Genomic DNA, 15,291 nt, shown 5'->3' with positions numbered 1-15,291 from the left:
AGAGTAAATAACATCTGAGAAATGAAAATTAAGGTCATGTGCTCATTGCAAGCAACCAGTAGCTAAAAGAGTTATTTTTAGACAATTGTTTTCAAACTTTTTTCACCCTTTATCATTATAAGAAAGAGAAGAACAAAGGCAATCTATCAGAAGTCTCTACCTTCTGTAATATATGGAAAGTTGTATGTACAGCTTGGAAATGGAGAAGAGTTCCCTTTTATCTCCACCTCTGACCATTTTTATATCTTCCACGTCATCAAAGTTTTCCTCTCAAAATGTCCTTGATTTAAAGCCTATTGAAAACAATGGCATTCCACTTAAAATCTGTGCCTATGCCTTGGTTATTGCAATGCGACTTTCCAAAAGGCAGCTAATATGAATAAACAGCTTATCACACTTCATCTTGCCATGAGAAATTGTTCTATTCAAGCATGGCTTAGGATCACAGACTAAGGCAGCAGCTAAGCAGAGAAAATAGGCTTATGCCATAGATTTTCTATTTGGTTCACATGTATGGGCACACTTCTTTGGAAAGCTAAACATTTCCACTGTATTTCTACAGCACTTGCATGAATTATGTGATTTCTGTCAGTCTGGAAGGAGTACAAATAGCACTATCTACTCCAGTCCCATTTTTTCTTTGAAACTCTAAGCCATGTTCTGCCTCCAAAAAAAACTCCCATTCTCATGAAAGATGAACTTAGCTAAGTTAGCTAATTGTAATATTCTACATCAGTTTTTCCCATATAAACATGAAAGATAAACCCCCTCATTGTTCAGTCACTTGGTGGCAAAGGATGGAAACTCAGTCTGATACAAAAATCAAGGTTCTTCAGCATTTTATCAGGACACACCAGGAAAAGAAGAAAAGATGGCAGAGGTATGTTTCTAGGAGAAAAGTACATATGGTTTACAAATTTTGGGCATCACAAACAGGAGAGAGGGAAGTAAACAAAGGAAAAGAGTTGGCAAAATGAAGACAAAGAGGAACATGAAAGAAAAAGAGCTCAACAGTGTATTAGGGTAAGGTGATGAGATTTACTAGTAGTAGTAAGGGGACAGATTTCCAGACAGGATGAAAGAATTGAGCTTGCTTGCAAGGCTGATTTTTTCCTTGCTTGCACAGCTGCCAAAGCACCACAGATTTATAACTAGTGCACAATTTCTTCAAGGAATGCCTACAACATCCAGAGTTGGATTTGAGTTTTATTGAACCTTGTGGGCCCTGAGAAAAAGAATACTAGGGACATATAAATATAGAACAGCAGAGTAGATGCTACCTCTTAAACAGCACTCACTACCACTGACATGCACTGAATTGTCTTGGATAAAACCTCCTACCCTCTAACTGATTCTGTGCTCCTACCAGAAACTCACTTGGATACCTGCAGACAAACAGGCTCAGGTCCCAGGTCCCTAAGGAATTTACCTAGGAATAGGTTTTATAATTTAAAGACACCAAAATGTACAGTGGTGGTGCTCTCCTTATGCATTTGCAAAGGTCTCTGCAGTGAGACACTTCCCACAGTAGTATTTAACTGCCTTCAGAGTTAATGAGGTTGCTATTTTTTGTTAAAATTGTAGATTCCTGTGACATATTTTTGCAATAACTTAATCTTTCATTAGTCATGGAGACGAAAGTGTTCAATTAGCTGTTTTGACACTTTTGACTGTACTAAATAAAATCTTCAAGTATTTCCCACTGATAATGCCTCCTATCTAACAGATTTTCTAGGAAAATTGCACTAAATGAAGGCAAAGGGGGACATAATCAATTATACAGCCAGTCCAGAAAATTATAGGATAATGTCATAGGAAGAGCTTTGATGGAAAATTAGTAATTGCTTGTTAATTGATGCTTCAGAGTCAGTTCTGTGGAGATCTTTTCTAACATGAAAACCCCACCAGAACTAGTGGGAAGAAAACCCTCAGAAATACACCTGAGTATCTCAGCACATTATAAAATACATTTTGAATACAAATGACACACAACAGCACCACAGATGGCAAACTTCCTTCCGAAGAGAAAACTATGCTGTGGCACACAGCAGTGGCTCCTGCCATCCTGGCTGCACCTGTAGCTCAGGTAAATCTGGTATCTTCTGTCATAGCAGCTTGTATGAACTGGGCCCAAAGGGGTGCATAAGGGCTCAGTGAAGATCCTGATGGGAGAAATGTGGAAGCTGTTTCTGAAGTACACGAGGCAGATGCCCGAGTACTCCGAGGCCAGAGGTGCTGTCACTCCACTATCCAACCAAAGCCCTTCATGCAGTGCAGCTGCTCTTCCAGGATCAGAGGAGCTTCCCCAGAGCTTGGTTTAATCCATTTTAGCATAATTACCATCTCCCATCACTGAGATGATAGTATCTCCTGCTGAGTGAGTCACCAAGAGGAGCCTGGATTGTTTGTGTGAGTGGGGAAGAGTGTGCTTGACTCTGCAGGCACAGCCACCGTGGGAGGAGTCCCAGGCTGTGCTGGCACCAGCTGCACTGCACACCAAAATAAGAAAGGGAGGCACAGGAACACCAGGGCTAATGTATTCATTGGGAGACAAACTGCCAGTGTCTTTAATAGGAAAGGAAAATCCCTGAGAGAGGAAACTTTTTTTTTTTTTTTTTGTATGGCAATTCTAGTTCAGAGAAACTGATTCCTGTTTTTTTATTTTCTGTAAAATTAACCATGCTCTTCTGAGTGGGAGTTTGGCTTATCTGATGAAGGATTCTTAAAACTTTTTTAAGTCCTTTTTTTTAAGTTGACATTTTCTTTCTTTACACTCAAAGAATCTTTGGGCAACACTAATGCCTGCTAGGCAGTAGAAACAAATTTGGGCACTGTTAGTCAGGTAAGTACTTCAGAAAGTCTTCAGAGTCCCCTTTGGTTGGGATTTTTTAAAATTGCAAAATACAGATTTTGAAATGTTAATCAAGAAACACTATTGTATTTGTATGTTATGTTTTGGTTTGCTTTTCCTAAAACCATGCTAGCACAGCTTAAAACTAAAGAGATTTTTGGCTGAAGGAATGAGATTAGAACTTAAAATATGAAACAAGTTCATTCTTCAAGGATCTCCTGCTGCTCATGCTGATCTTCTGAAATCAAGAGAAGTCAGGGTAACACATATTTATTTGCAGGATATACATGTCTAGTCAGTGCTAATTACTCCATGAAAAGGCTTTTGCAGTAAGGAGCAGAGGGCTTCTCATTATAAGGACCACAGTGAAAAGGTACATTCTGAAGCAGACCCTCACATTGTCACTGGAAGTCAATAAGATCTCCAATGACAATGAATACTTGAGGGGAAAAAAATGTGCTCTATTGAGAAACCTACTGAATTGAAAATGACTCATCATGATAAGACTTTCCAACCACCATCTGTCCAGAACAATCCCTGTTGGGCTTTGAGTTGGTCCACAGCTGGAAAATTTTCAATATTCAGCAGAGAAATCCAAGATTATTTTGATTAATCATTAGGACAAAAAGCATACCATGAGCCTGAAAAATATTAATAAATACTGAAACAACTACACATTTTGAGGCCAAGTCCATTTTGGTGGGGTTTCCTTCATGCCTTGTCAATTACTCCATACACACTCTTCTGTAACTGCAGCTTCTTTGTTCACCTGAGCTCTCTGCCCATCAAAGTTCAGACACTTTTACCTAAGTAAGGGTCTCTTTGGTTTTGTTTATCAACAGCTACCTTTCTACTTTTCTGCCTTCTCACACCCTCTCTCCATTCAGGATCATCCCTATGATTCCCATGTTCTACATTAGATTTTGGAGACAACTTTATCCTTGGAGCTTCCTAGCCAGTTACCTTAGCTAGTCATACTCATTTTCAAAGAAAAATTGAGTTTTCTGTAGAGCAATGTAACTTATAGCACAGGTAGTTAATGCAAGTTTTAACATATGTCTGGGTTAATTTTCACACTCTCCAGAAATGAGTATGAATGCAGTAGGAGAAATCTGAAAAAACCTAGTTTTCAAATAAATTCAGTTTGGTTGAAATCAGCTCTTTATCAAAATTATAAAACTACCTAGGTGATACTATTTTAAATCTAACAGTATGTTGAGGAAGATAACTAGTGCCTTTTTTTTTGTTTTGTTTCTTTGTTACATTGCAAATATTATATACAATCAGCATGGATTTAGTCTTATTTTTTTTCTTAATCCAACCTTCCCTTTCTCCCTGAAAGTGTTTATGCTCTAATCTTCCATGAGAGAGAGAGACATTATGGGCTGAAAGAGGCTTGATTGCCAGACACATAGAAATGTTCTCATAAAAGCCTGAGTTGAATACTGCTGAAATCCTTGGGCATTTTCCACTCAACAGGCTTTGGATAAAGATCAGACTGACCATAATGAAACAGTTTGTATCAAAAAAATACTTTCCTGATCACTAATGTTAGCTGTAGTTAAACACACTGATGAAATATTAATTCTACCCTTTGAGAATATTTTATATGACTGATGCAAAAAAGGTATTAGATCAAAAATTAAATGCAAACATAAGAGCCACAAATTTAGAAACAGTGCTAAATTTTGCATAAGGAATCACAAACAAGGTCTAGAGACTGAATAATACAGATAAATCAAAGAAATTAGTAAGTCTGTTTTTGAAAAGCGAAGTTATGTCAGACCTGAAATAGAACACTGGGAAAAATGTGACTTTGTTTTAATCACAGCTCCTTCCCAAGGCTCTCACACTGCCTATTCTGTTATGGAAATGTGTATTGTTCATCAGAGTGGGCTGATTCCAGAGGACATGCCTCTGCCTCTGGGCATTCATTTTCCTGAATGCAATGGCATGTTAGCAGCCTGGAGTGGGAAACTCCTCAGTCTCTTGAAACAGGATATCAATTCACAGAGAATGTTCAAGGGATAAAGACATTTACAGGTCTCTGTTTCTCTCTTCTCTGGTGAGCAGGCAAGAAAGTGCAAAGTCTATTTTACAGGAATTCCAGGTTTTTCATTATTAAACAATATAATTGGAAATACAGGGAGGTTAACCTACCAGGGTTGCTATTTTACCAAGTCTCTTCTCTCCCAAATGAACATGGACAATTATATTAACCCCCTGGACTACCAAATAAAACACAAGCAGAAAGGAGATGACTGGAAAAAGCATGGGAAATGCCAGGGCTGTCATCTCTGATCTGGGAAACGTGCAAGGCTCATAAAGGTACAGTGAATGCTTCTTAAGATAAAGTACATACAAAACCTTCTAACTGCTTAGTGAAGCCTCCAGAAAGCACTCCCTTAGATACATTTCCATTTTTTTGACATTTTGCTCAAATTCATTGAGCAAATTAGTTGGCTAAGGGAAAAGTGACCATCAAGGTTGTGTTTGGAAAAACCACTCTGTTCCTAAAATTACTCTACTGTTAGATAAAGGATCAAGAACAGAAGTGAGAGGTAGGAGGCACATCCCACTTACAACACAAGGGACACAAACCAAAGACTCAGAAAAATTTCTGAGAGGGCAGCAAGTGTGAAGTGGGGAGGATGGCAGACCTTTAAGACATGTGGTAAGTGCCAAGGAGTCCTTCTCCATCCAGTACATTTCTTATGATACATTATTGATTAAATATTTTAATAAGGCAATGCTTCCCCCAAAACTGAAAAAGAAAGATTACAAAGATTAGGGTCACAGTGGCTGACAAGGAGCTACAGAGGCAGCCTTGTCAGGCTGTGATGAAGCTCTTCCCATCATCAATGTCACTGTTTTATCTGCAAGCCGTAGCAAGGCTACAAGTCTGTTTTCCAGTGGAAGAGCTACTTCTGAGCTGTGCCACATACAGAGTGCTGATGATAAGGAAATGTAGGCTGTTACTAAAATAAAAGCAGACTCCCTGAGAGGTATGTAGCAATCTCACACCTGACTGAGCACGGAAATGAAAGGGAGAGGAACAGGAAGTACAAATGGCTGTTTGCACAAATTCAAAGCCAAATTATATCATGGGAATGCATATCCAGTCCAAAGCACACCTGTGCAAGGCTCACCACACAGTGTGCAGTCTGAGATGGACATTGCAGTACAAAGGATCTGGCTGCAGCCCTGACTGGGAAGCAGAGCTTTTCTGAGAAGCAATGCCTCAACATATGGAGCTATGGACCTGAGCCAGGACATCGACCATGTAACTGACCCCTGGTTATACAACTGATCAGTTGGACTTGTAAGAATATGTTCTTAGATGATGCTGCAGGAGCAAACCAGCCATAGGTTAAAAACCACACAACTCTGTTTATATACTTCCATGCAGTGTTTTATATATATTTACATATATAAAATATATACATATATACAAATATATATATATATATATATGCATGCAAGTATAAAAAAAGAGTTATGCAAGATACCAGTGGTTGCAAAAGTCAATGACTGAATGACCAATATAATTTGAGGGACAAATGTCAATCTAAACAACCTGTTTTGCAGCTTCAAATAGTCACATAACAAGAGGAAAATGTACCAAGTCAGCCAGTGGTAAATGACATTCCAATTCAGGATGCATGGCCAAGGTCAGGATTCAGAATACTGGAATGGCCAGCCTTGGGCCACCTTGGGAACGTCTATAGAGACTGCAAACACATCCCTGAGTTAAAAAGCACGGACAGAGGTGTGTTTCCATTATGTTCCACCCTGGTTGTACAAGAAATAACTGCAGGATCTGGGGCTGAGTTAGGGTTCTGGTCTCCTTAGTTTCCCCGGATAATCAACAAAGGGGAAAAGCTCATTCAGGTAAGAGTTTGGATCAAACCCACCTGTATTACCTGTGTTAGCTCCATTGGAGAAGGCACAAATGAAGCTGGAGAGCCCAGGGATATCAGCCTTGTCTGCAGCTTGGGTACCTAGCATATGGTACCACAGATAAACAAATGTGCAAAGGATGCAAATACCTGTCCCACCCTCAGGTTTCATGGACTCAGCACAGGTAAAGGGATGTGCTGGCAGGAAATAATCATCAGCATGGATTACAATAAACTCAACAGGAATGTGTTCTTTATTATTCTACATGTTCATGGTGGACTTAGACAAGAAGTAACAAGAAAAGAAACATAAAATGATATAATTCTACCCTCTGAAGTTAACTGGATTGGAAATGCTGTGCAGGAACAGTTTTCAGGAGGGGTTACTTCCCAGAGAGAGGGGAAGCTACTGGCACAGCTCAGTGAGTACATAGCTAAAGTTTGATCATCTCTAGGAACAGGAAAAATACCCCAAACCCAAACAGTTGATCTCAAAGCTCATTTGTCCTAAAAGAACTGAAGATGGTGATAGAAACGGCAGCATATTTTTAGAAGTAGAAAATGTTGAGTAAGTCTATTTGTTTAGACATAGCTTGTGTGACTAACTGACCACCTCAGGAAAAGCAGGTGCTTGCCAGCTTTCTGGAACACAGAAGAAAAAACCTGGGCTACTCAAGTACTTTAAATACTTCAGTTAAACAGACAATTCACAGTTAACTCCCATGACTTGAAACTCAAACAAAAATTTTAGTGCACAGTGAAAATCCTTAGATTCAAATCAACTTTTTGTGTGTGTTTGCAAAAATAACAATCTTTTCAAAGGCTTAAATAGCTACCTAATTTCTTTTAACCAATACTTGGGTTTTTATTTCATAAATTTATGTTAGTGTATTAAAATATTTTTTTTAATTTATCATACTTGCAACATCAAAATTATATAAATCAGAATGCTATGATGGATAATACCAGTAAGTAGCCAACATCCAGGTAAAGCCTCAGTGTTTAGCAAGTGGCATGTGACAAAAATTTACATCCAAGAGTTAGCAGAGGGATACTGGAAGAAAGAATTATTTGGAATGATTCCCTAAATTTGTCCACGGAATAATTTAAGAAACATGCAGAGTCAATGCTGTTTAGGTATTGTATATATTTGGTGAGTGAAAGAATTAGGATTATGATGGATAGCTGGTAATGAAATGCCCATTTTAAGAAGTTTTCTGGTATTCCTGGAATAGAATTTTATGTGCACTGCAGATATACATAATGGTTCACTAAGGTGCTTTCAGGCATAAAATCTATTCTTGCAATGGTCATTGAATGCAAAGCAGCTTTAATATCAGAATTTGAATCTTCCCATAGTTTTTCTATTTATGTGTTCCACCTACTCCTGCATGTTAGGAGCTATGAGGTTCATTCAAGGGGTTGCCAAGGATTTTATGGTCTTTGGAGAAGAGACGCAGATGGTCCCAGAAAGACGAGCACTCAGAACATTGCAGTAGATTTGGGAAACAGACCTACAGCTGCCTGGGGATATACATGAGAATTTTAAAAGGTTATTAACTGAACTACCACAAGCTGGGAAAATAACTCAAAACCAGATGCAATCACTAATTGCTTACTTGAACTTTGCCTATGAAGTTATTTCAGCAGGAAGAATATTTTTATGCTGACTCTAAACAAAATTGGAAAAGGAGATAATTAATAAGATTAAGAAGGCAATTAGAGCTGGTGATGCTTGAAATTCTCTGTGAATGCTGCACATTTGAATTCTTTAGGTGACAGTAACTGCACAGATTCATCATATGGAACCCCTTTGTCCTGGAATGGACATCAATAAACTGAACTTCATTTTTATTCCTTCACACACAGTTAGGAGAAACCACAAATAGCAAAACAGCTTTCAAATACTCCAAAGAAGCTGAATTTTAGTTCTCCCATTAAGCATAAAGAGTCCTCATCCTATCTGCTACACAAATTGCACAAAAACTGTTACCACCACTGATAAGAGACTTTTTATCTTAACAAGGTCCAGTAAAGCCTTTTGTCCATATCTCCAAATTAAAACAGAGAAATAAATCAAATCAAAACAGATTCATCATGGAGTTCTGACAGACAAACAAACTCAGCCTTCAGTCTTAAAGTATTTGCAGTGGAAAAGAACCAAACAGAACAGGATGAAATGTCATTGATGCCAGTGAAGAATACACAAGAGTGGCAAAAATGTTAGGAAATTCAGCTGCAATGTAAAATCCCACCAAATGGATTTCAGAACTATTCAGCTGCAAGATTTAAAGGGGAAAAGTGATGAAAAGTGAAGCTAAGAACTTTGTCCTTGGTACCACTGCAAGAACTGTAAGACTACGAGGAATCTGTTACTGAGAGGCAACATCAGCACTCATGAGGTATTACATAACCCCCTGAGCAGATGCACAGGAACACACAGATTAAAGATTCCTTAGGCTGCCAGCAGTGCTCAAATACTAAGCAGACAAATGCCTCATTGCTTAAGCAAAACTGTGTGTTGGTTGAAAAGAGGAGTGTACACACTTGTCCTTTGCAGCCAACACACAGCTGCTTAGAAACACCAGCAATAGAAGACTCTGGAGAATGGGTTCGTTGCCAAGTGGTTCAGAATTATGCCACAACTGCAGACATGAAGAGTAGCTTCATGGGAGCAAAAAAGAACACAGTTCTGTTTTCACATTTGAGGTCCTCATTTGTGCAGCTATTGCATTAAGGTAGGATTTCTTCAAAAGGAATACTGAGTGGAACAATAAAAATGCCTGCATTTTAGCAGGAATGCCATCACCCCATCATTCCAAGTAGGAATGAACTACTACTATCACAATTTTCCATTTTCAGTTATCCACTGCTTACCAGTTCCACTAATCTCCCACCAAGGGACTGTCAAACAATACAAGTTACAATTGCTATTACCCAAATGTGAATTGACAAAAATGTTCAAAAGTAATTTCGTGAATTTATGTGAAGAGCAGAAAATTTATCCATAGAAAATCAGAATTTGCCTTTTAAGAGATCTAGGAATAGAGACAAGCTAGAAAATCAATTCAAATGGAATAACTGAGCTGGCTGCCCTAGCCACTGTGCAGTGGTTCCAGAGTGGGCTATCAAGCTGTGTATCAGAGAACTTTTGCTATATTAGAGAAGTCCCAAACTTGCTCTTAACATATGCAGATGCACATGGATGGAAAAGCTCCAGGCCCACACTGCCCCTGCTTATATTTCCAAATATACTCAAAAACCTGCAAGTTCAGGCTACTAATTTTAACACTAGGAGTTTTCTCCCTTATGAGCATTAAAATGTGTGCTATTCCCACCAATCTCCTTTTCAGCCTAAGCTTAAACATTTGCAGACAGTGTAGCCAGGAATTTTCCTTCCTGTACCTATTTCCCTGCCCAGGACTTCCAGACTTTACTACAGACTGTTTTAAAAAAATCCAGCTTTATTTAAATTCTCTCTTCATAATGAGCATTTTCCTCAGATAGATATTAACGTTGCCACATTACAACAACAATTTTTACTATGTAGTCCGATCTTCTAATCATCCCTGAGAGTTGTTCCCCCATTTTACATACTAGAATGAATTACCTGACTGTCAAGGAGTAAAATTAAAACTATGCTCTCCATGAAAGTCAGCCTGATTGTTCCTGTGTTTCCAATGAGATATCTATGTAAACATTGCCACGTTAGTTTGTACTAAGGTTTTACAAAATAATATTTTAGAGTTTATTAAATCCTATTATTTCTGATACCATTCCAACTAGTTTTCTCTCTCTCCACCCAATTCACATATGCTGTCCCTTAATTAAAAATTTCAAATTATGTAGGCATTCATCCCAAAAGCAAAATGCCCCCTTCAGTACTTTCCCCTTTTATAGTGGTCTTTTTCCTTCTGTCAATGGATGTTTATAACATTTTTAACAGGAAAATCTACCAAAAAATATGTTCCAGCATCTCCACCTTTGATAAGCAAGCCAAGAGCTGGCACAGATGTAATCCCTGACTGAGGATTAAAAGTACATGAAGCTTTAAGCAATTTTTCCTCCAGGGTCAGATGAGTCAACAGCTGCTTGGCCTGATAGGAGCTCAGGGTTGGCAGCTCCATAAAGAACTGGGCAAACACACTCTTCAGCATCATTTGTATTCCAAATGGAGATGTAAATACCGCAGCAAACCCCAACTGTTTTCCTGTCCTTCATGAAATCATTTTATCTTTGACAATTTGAGATGATGCATAAAGATTGAGTGCCATATTTTACAGACTCTTACTCACCCAAGAGATTTTAAAATGCATGGTTTAATTGCCCAGTAACATGTCACTGGGGTTTGGCAAAACAAGACATTGTTTTGTTAAACATGAAAAGGTAGGGCATATTTATTATTTGCATTTATGTCAGCAAATGATAATTTATATTCTTAGAACAAAATACTGCCATATATCCTGTGGCTTTCCCTCTGCTGTTCTTCAATTTCACTTATTTAAAAAGAATAAAAAAGAGAGAAACACCTGAAATCCTAAATGCTGCTGTGGTAGTGACTGGTTATTCAGAAAAAGAGAAAGTGTTTGTCTTCTGGAGCTTTGGAGCCACTGTGGGTCATTATCCTACACCTCCAAACAGCTCTCCCAAGTGCTGGGCTGGGCAGTAATCATTGTGGTCAGCCACTAAAATTATTTTTCACTTTTCACACCATCAGATCAAAATGAAGAGAGACAAACTTCGTCCATAAAAATTTAGATAATCACCTGCAGTTTGAGGGGTTTGTAACCCTGCTCTTAGCACTTTTCATTATGGCCTTTATAATACATACTTAACACTGTGGTTTAATCCTCAGGCACATTAGAATCTGTTTTAACAAATAAAGCAAAGATGTATTCTAAAAAGTCAAATCCTGTGAAGAAATGGATGACTTTTATTTAGAACTGGAAGTTCAGATTAACTAAATGCTGCTCACTAGATTTTGTTTTAAAGCACTCTTCAAAGCAAAACTATTCTTTACATTCAAATTCATTAAATTAACAGAGAAAGGGAAAACAGAAAACTTGTCATCAAATCAATTCAAGGCTCCTGGTGCTTCCTTTGATAATATGTATTTTCAAAAACATGGCATTACTAGTAGAGCAAATATTTATGTACTATTTATGCTAATCCATTCTCAGACTGAAGACTTGTTACAAGTTTTTTGGTCAACTACTTTATGTTCCATCTTTTTTTCTTTTTACTGAACAAGTATACCCACTTGATATTATTCCCTTTCTCCACCACTGCCAGTATGATATCTTTCCAAATCTTCCTTTACATTTGGATTAGGCAGGTACATGCATCTGGAGCACAGGTCAGAACAACAGGTCAATGAAAATAAAAACATTGCTGAAAATTTTGGCAATTCACATCCCTACATTTTCTAGACATAAGAAGTGAGATGACAGCAATAGCTTTATGTATTATCCTATTAAAAAGTTAGCAGTATCAACCATACTCTGCAGTGATATTTTGTTTCACATTTAAATGTCACATTTTAGTATCTATATAAACAAGTGGCTGTTCTGAATATACGACAATGATATTAACTTTTGTCCAGTAAATTTTGATGTAAACCACAGAAGATTCATTTCTGAAATACCAAGGCACCTGTAATACCTAAGGAGCTGGGGCAAGGGGGAAGAAAAGAGCAGCTTGTACTTGCTTTGCTCCCTAAGCAGATTTGGGGCAGAGATGGCAGTTCAGATTCTGGCCTCAAGTTCTGGCTCTCTTTGTGAATAAGCTACCCAAATTAGGAACTACAGTAAATATAGATCACTGCTTCCTCTCTGCAGGTTCAGTTGATGGAGTTTCGCAGGGATGAGTCACCAAACACAGACCCTGTTCTGTTCCTCCCAAGCTCCTGGCCCAGCTGGGAACAGCTGCTGCAGGAGGCAGGACACCACGTTAGAGGGACATCTGGCCGGATTTTCCAATGCCTTCTCACATCCTTAAGGCAGAGAGCTGGTCCCATGCTGCAGAGCCCTGCAGAGCTGAGGGAGCCCCAGCCCTGGAGGGGCAGAGCCCAGTGAGGCTGTGCTGGGGCAACTGCAGCCAGCTCACTGCACTGCACGCCAGCCACGTGCTGAACACACCTCCCAGCTCAGGCCCAGCAGCACTAGTAGTGCTCTTCACGGCTGGGCACCACTCTGCACATCACCTAACAAACCTTTCTGACCCTCCTGCTCTTGTACCTTGTGAGTCTCAGGGCTCCAACAGCTGTTACTGGGCTGATTGACCCATCTGGAGCATCAGGAATGTGCTTGTACTCAGCCCCACCAGCCCTGTGCAGGTATCTCAGCATGTCTGCATCCATCAGCAGAGCTGATGAGCCATACTCTGCACCATGACACGACTGTGCTTCAGCTTCCAGAGCCCTGGCAGCTGCACTGATGTATTCAGTGTGCTGTATCTCAGGCATGAAAAACCTGCAATCCATCTCATTCAAGACTGGCCTTGTAAAATCCAAATCTTGTTGCTGATCCTTCCAGTTTTCAAAGAGACCCTTTTACTGCATCTTTCCATGCTGTTCCCATTTTGCTACTATTTAATACATAAAACACTGCCAATAGTCTAAATCATAGCAAATGTAACTTGTAGCTCTTTGGCAGACATGATGAGACTCAAAAAAGAAACCCAAAAATCAACTTTTAGAGAGATAACAAGACCAAAGCTTGACTGAGATTTAGTGCAGAGCCTCTGTGAGCTGAGAGCTGCTGACCCACTGGGTAATTTCACCATTTTCCTGCCACTTTCTCACAGTGACCCATGCACTAAGACTCTAAGACTCACTGAACTCCTTCCTCAAAACACCCTTCACAAAGGCAGACTAGCACTGAGATGCTTTTTTCACCCATGACCTCTCTGTCATAAATAAAATTGACATTCATATGATATTCAATAAAATTCATTTGAGAGGTATTTCATTCTGAGGCAAAAACCAAATGATTAAACAGCTTTTGTAAACACATGTTTAATTTCTGGGACTTGAGCTATTTTATAAGACAATGTACAGTTTGGTTTGTTGTGCTCTTGAAGTAAAAGAGACCAAGTAGGAGATGCCACATCTTTGAATTATTGTAGATGATGGACAACAGACTGTGGGACCAATTTAGTGACAATGTCAGAAGCAAGTTGCCAACAGATAAATAACAATGCTCGTATAACAGCTCGACAGCTGAAACACAGCCTGCTCAATGCACTACAAAGATAGACTTTCTGTACTGTCCCATTCAATTATTCTCCTCTTGTTTCTTGTTTCCCAGCAGATAATTGGATTTTAAGAGAAGGCATCTCCAATTTCCAGGGCTTCATTTCTCTTCTGGTTTCTTTCTGATTTCACACAGACTCTTAACTGCATGTCCTGGACAGAATCAGCCAAAGCCTTTCTAAACTTCTAAGCTACCCTTGAAGTCACACAAAGTAAAAAAATGAAAAAGAAAAAAAAAAAAACCAAAAAAACAACTCTTCAAAGATAAAGGACTTGGTCCTGCTAGGCAGGCAGGAGTGCTCCTAACATGGTGAAGGCATCACTGTTGCAACTGCTAAAGAATTTGCAGGAACATGGGTCTCCACAGAATCAGTCTCTTAATAAGAATAAAATATGATTTAACTGAGAAAAAAGCATTTCAGCTTTATTTAAGCATGCATTTTAAAATGAGAGTAAGAAAACAGTGCCTGTTTCTATTGTAATGTTAAGACCATTATTAAGAATGCATTCCTATAACAGCTATCTTTACATAACAAAAGGAAATATTATAACACACTGTAGGAAAAAATATATATATTTTACTAAAAAACTATGAAGGAATTTTTCTATTCAAGACTCATGCATATAGCTTGCCAGTTTTCAGTGATTTTTTTATTGTTGCTTGTTCAGGGCTTTTCGCCTTAGCAGAAAATAAATGCTTGTAACAACTTAAGAGAAAGACCTGTGTTGACTACAATGCTGTACCTGCTTGGGTGGACATGAAGTATTCATTAAACTGCTTTCTGAAAGACTGAGTTGTATATTATTCAAAGAAAATGTCTTGCTTTCAGCACAGAAAGGCAATACTCCTAAAACTCTCTGGGCAATTCTTTCCCAGCCAGTACTTCCCCACAAACTGAAGGAACTGAGCACACCCCTGTCATTTATGAATGTGCTTTCCCTTCCCACACCAAGCAAGGTGGTGACAATGCCTCCATTTGCTAATTCTGAGAGTGCCATGTCTACTGATGCCCAGTGAGTCATCTGGGAGCAGCCACAAACTGATGGGCACCTGCAGCAGCACAGCACCTGTGTGAGAACACAGCACACCAGCAGGTGCAGCATGTCACAGCTTTAAAATTCTAAGTCTATGCAAGCTACTTTTGAAAAGCAAAGTCTCTAGTTGCAGACTCCACTGAATGCTCCAGCTACACCAACTGCTCCAGCTGGTCTGCTGGATGGTACCTCTTTGTAGGGTCTCTGAGAATGGCACCAGAAAAAGCATTGGAAAACTGAGTCATAATCTATGC

Source organism: Oenanthe melanoleuca, chromosome 9 (genome assembly GCF_029582105.1).
Source record: "Oenanthe melanoleuca isolate GR-GAL-2019-014 chromosome 9, OMel1.0, whole genome shotgun sequence".
NCBI lineage: Eukaryota > Metazoa > Chordata > Aves > Passeriformes > Muscicapidae > Oenanthe > Oenanthe melanoleuca.
This window is presented reverse-complemented; position numbering follows the sequence as displayed.